This window comes from Calidris pugnax, unplaced genomic scaffold, assembly GCF_001431845.1.
Source record: "Calidris pugnax isolate Ruff unplaced genomic scaffold, ASM143184v1 scaffold20, whole genome shotgun sequence".
NCBI classification, from domain to species: domain Eukaryota; kingdom Metazoa; phylum Chordata; class Aves; order Charadriiformes; family Scolopacidae; genus Calidris; species Calidris pugnax.
Window position 1 is genome coordinate 26,978,955 of NW_015094510.1, and position 5,202 is coordinate 26,984,156.

A 5,202-nucleotide genomic window follows, 5' to 3' on the forward strand; every position below is an offset into this window, starting at 1 on the left:
CCAGCCAGTTTTTTACTCAGTGAAGACTATGCCCATCCAAGCCATGAGCAATGCACTTGGGGAATAGCGATGCACTTTCTCATGGTCTGGCTACAACAGACAAACCTATCTTAGAGCACAAACAAATAAAAGGTTAGTCTCTGGGTCACATCTCTTACTCCCATTCTACATTTCACTGTGTGAAGGACAAAACACATCTTATCCAGTGCTGGTTGTCCAAGTGCTGCACAGCTGGTCCATCCCATTCAAGCAGGCTTATCCACTAGGCAACAGGGAGACAGTGATTTACAGACAGTGATTTATCCCTCAGTCATGTGATTCCCCAGTGCATGACAAACTCTTTATTTCTCCCATGTTTTCCTCTTGCAAGTGCTTTCCTAACCCAGGGCAGAGATGTTAGGGTTGCCCCAAGTCTGGTGAGCCATGGGTAGGAAACCCACTTAGCTCCCATCACAAGGGTATGGGACCTCAGTGTCCATTAGGAGAAATAAAACACTTTTCTGAGCAGTCCTTTTCTAAGGGTACATTTGTCTAATAAATAGTTCACTTTTCTGACATGCTTCTTTTCATACAGCAACCACAGTTTTAATGTTTTGCTTTAGTTACAAGGCTTTACAGATGGCCTTCCTGCCATTTAAGCTCTTCATACTGCTTTTGTTAGTTGTTGTTTTATGAAGGTCAGAGGTTGAAAAGACACTGATATCACAGTGTCCACACCCAATGTCAGCAGAATAGAGCTGCCAAGACCCTGGATGTGAAAGCCATGGTCACTGTATGGACATACTTGAGAAGTTCCCACAGAGCAGCGAGAAGTTTTTCTCTGAGAATAGTGCATGCTGATGCAAGAAGGTGCCATGCTGAGTAAGCCAAACCTTTCTTGTTTCCCAAGGAGTATCTGGGTTTGTAAACTTCTACTCACATGAGAAACGCCATTCTTGCTCTTGAGGAGGTAATAAGGATAAATAGCCAGGTGAATAGCCAGGTGTCCTCTGACATTTCTCTTCCTCCAGCTTCAGAGGGCAACACGTTGCCTTGAACATTAATTCTCCTGGGAGCTTTGAAGGGACACAATGTCATATGCTGATGACCCAGTGAAGAACTGAAACTGTAGTCTAAATGAACTTTGCGTTGCTTACAGGCTTTTTTCAGTTGCTGATGATTTGTCCTTCTAGTTCTGTGCTGCAGTCCCAGCCTAAAGACTTTCCAGCACAATGTTCCTTGACTGATCTCCCCTTTAGCTCTTTTAGTCCTTTTCAACTCTGTACTTTTAAAACATAAAAAATTTCCATGTTGATCATTTAGATGGGGCATTGTATTGCATTGTCTTTAGTTCAGCAGTAAATCACGTAGCTCCAGGATATGGGAAACCACGGACATGATTTCTGATAACAGCAGTGGTATTCCTTTCTAGTTGACCTTAATTTCCCTTTCCTTCTAGCAGAGCTGTGTGAAAATGTTTTGATCCAAAGGCCATATTCTGAACTCCCATTGCTGTTGTCACTGCAAAGGAGACAGAAATCAATCAAGCAGAGAAAGTACAAAACACAGCCATCAGCAGCCTCCGCCTTCGTTTCACCTAGGCTTTTCGCAGTCTTGTCCCTCAAGTGAAGAATGTTGTGTCATGGTCTTGCCAGGTATTCAGAGACTCAAATAATGGTAGAAAGAAATGGCTTTTCCATATCAAGAAAAAGCCTGTATGAAAAAGGCAAGTGACACACAGCTGCTGTGCGAATCTTATTTCCTGGCTACAGTCACCTGTGAGGGCTACAAAAACTGACTTTCTGACATGCAGCCAGGTGTCTCCATCTTCTCCAGCAACTCCTGTTTCACCATGTACGTCAGCCCTTCTCTGTCTTCAGGGGAAGACAGTATTTGCCTTGGATTTCAGGGATTTCATTTGCTAACCTGATATAATGATTTCCTCCATGAATTTTGGCACACGTGTTGAGGTTAATGAGACACAAACTTTGTAAATATACACTTAAAAGAATTTGATTGTAGCCAGTATAAGAGACATCCTGCAGCAAGAATTTAGGGGAGATTTGCCATATATAAAGAACATAAGAACGATTTTATGGTTGAGGACCTAGAGAAAGACTAAGACAGAGGTTTTGGCTCCAGCTTTGCTGCAGATTTCCCGTACACCCTGGGCAGAGTCATTCATTCTATTTCACTGCTTGTTCTTTGGAAATGTGCAGAATTAATGCTTTGTTTCTTTCTTTCTCCCTCTTCTGTTTTGTCCTGATTTCTCAGATTGGAAAACCCTTGACATTATAATTCTCTTATTATGCATTTGTAAAGCTTGAACATGACTGGACACTGAAGTGCAGCTATATTACTCACCATTACCTTGTCACTCTTATGCTTCACTCGACAGGGAAGTCTATGCTGTAGAACGCTGAGTTATACACTGGTTTAATTTGGTTTATTTATAGCTGTTCACCAGGCCTGGAATAGCTGGAGTCAGCAGCAACATGTAAGTAAGAAAAGAGACATCTTTTTTCGGAGGATGTCAGCCCACCTTGTCTGCTGCAAGAAAAAGATCTTAGCTTCAAAGGGAAATCATGCTTGACCAACTTGATAAACTTCTATGATGAATTAACTGGCTTGCTAGAAGGGAGTGCAGATAAGTGGATATTGTCTACCCAGACTTCAGTATGGTTTTCGACACTGTTGCCCATAACCATGGGCTGGATGAGCAGTGAGGTGGATCGGAAACTGGCTGAAGGGCTGGGCCCAGAGGGTGATGATCAGTGGAACATACACTAGTTGGAGGCCAGTAACTGATGATGTACCCCAGAAGTCAATAGTAGGGCCTATCTTGTTTGACATTAATTATTTGAATGATGGGGCAGACTGTACCCTCAGCAAGTTTGCAGAGGATACAAAACTGGGAGGAGTGGCTGATAGGCCAGATGGTCATGCTGGTATCCAGAGGGACCTCAACAGACTGGAGAAATGGGCTGTCAGGAACTTCATGAAGTTCAACAAGAAGTGCAAAGTCCTGCATGTGGTGGGGAACAACCCCAGGCACCAGTACATGCTGGGGGCCATCTAGCTGGAAAGCAGACTGGCAGAAAAGGACCTCAGGAGACCTGATGGACATCAGGTTGAACCAGCAATGTGTCCTTGTGGCCAAGGCGGTGAATGGCACCCTGGGCTGCATTAGACAAAATATTGCCAGCTGGTCAAAGGAGGTGATCCTTCCCCTCTACTCAGCACTCATGAGGCCATACCTGGAGTGCTGTGTCCAGTGCTGAGCTCCTCAGTACAGAGAGACATGGACATACTGGAGAGTCCAATGAAGAGCCATGAAGATGATGAAGGGACTGGAGCACCTTTCCTATACAGAAAAGCTGAGAGAGCTGGGACTGTTCAGCCTGGAGAAGAGAAGGCTCAGGGGGATTTTATCAACATATCTACTAAATACTTGAGGGACAGGTGCAAAGAGAATGGAGCCAGAGTCTTCTCAGTGGTGCCAGTGACAGGATCGGAGGCAATGGACACAAACTGAAACACAAGAGGTTCCTTCTGAACATCAGGAAATACTTTTTTGCTGTGAGGGTGACTGAGCACTGCCACAGGTTGCCCAGGGAGGTTGTGGAGTTTCCATCACCGGAGATATTCAAAAGCCATTTGGACATGGTTTTGGGCAACTGGCCCTAGATGGCCTGGCTTGAAGAGGAGGTTGAACTGGGTGACCTCTGGAGGTCCTTTCCAACCGCAACCCTTCTGTGACTCTGTGAAAGGGTGTGAGACAGAGCCAACTCTGGCAATGCTTATACCATCTGTCAGCAAAGATCCTGTGACAACAAAGCCAGACAACTGTAGGCAGAGCTTTCCTTCAAAAACTAAAAATGTGGTCACATGCTAAGAAAGGGACAGTACAGGAATGGTGACGTGCTCTTATTCATGAGCCTGCAGTTCTGGAAATGGAAGCAACTCTTACACTCTGTCACTGCAGTGGTGTTCCCCATAAAACATTCTGCCATGGTATACCTCTTCCAAATTTACATTTCCCAGTTCATATACTTTCTAAAGGATTTCTTACAAAACTATTTTACAACCCAAGTCATGAAGATTTTTTTGTCTAAATCAATGCATTTCAAGCCTGTGAAACCAATAATGTCCTGTTGCTGAGGTTCCAATGAGCCACAGGGCCATGGGGAAGCAGCCACTCTCCAGGATATCAGTGTCATACAGCTTTATAGCAATGTTCAGTTAAAATTTGATTAGGGAGCAGGGTGATGAGATGAGTAGTGCAGCTTCCTGCTTCAGAAAGCTGAGGGCTCTGGGCTGTTGTGCAGTGTGGAGGGGAGGCATGACAGTCTGGTTTGGGATGGCAGAAGGCACTGGAAATCATGGCAATTCCTCTGTGCTTCCAACGAGGACTTCTAAGTGGCTTAAAAGACCACCAAGAGAGATTATGTGCCCAATTATATTATCAAAAACTTTGCCTGACTGCTGGCAACTTGAATTATGTGAGTGCTTCCCACTGATATTCTCACTACTCCCTGCCAGGAATTACTGCCCTTTCCTAGTTCTGTGAATTAAACTAGAGAAGAAATGAACTAAATTAGTCGTATAAGGCAGAATGTATTCAACAACTCAACTCTAAGATCTGGAGCAACAGGGGTGGCTGGGCAGACTGGCCCCCACATTGGTGACAGTGTTGTAACCATGATTTCTGAGTGATGATATGGCACTGGAATGTCTCACCACATACTTTCCTTCAGGTACAATACTTTTTGACTGTCTTGAATACTAGAAATATTTTGTGATATATGTAACTAGAAGATTGGACGGAGTTGAAGATGTGTCAAAATTTACAGTAGTATTTTCAGACTTTTCCTCCTATGTTTTAGCATAAAACAAAGTCTGTAGCTTAGGAAAATTTTAATTAAATAACCACTAGAAGTATTTTAATTAAATAACCCCTAGAACAGAATTGGAGTTGAACTTTTTAAATTTACATTTTTAATAACACATCTTAAATTCACTATTTAAGACTTTGCAAATCTTTTTAGCATAATAACCAAGTTTAGTTTTCACAGAGATGAAGGTGGATACTGATTGCACATCTGTTTTTCAGGGGATGAATCCTCATGCCCTGAAAAGACACTTGTTGCAACTGAAACCAGCTGGAAATACTTGCACTTATTTTAACTTCAGTTTTTCCTAGTTATCTAAAAAGATCACACT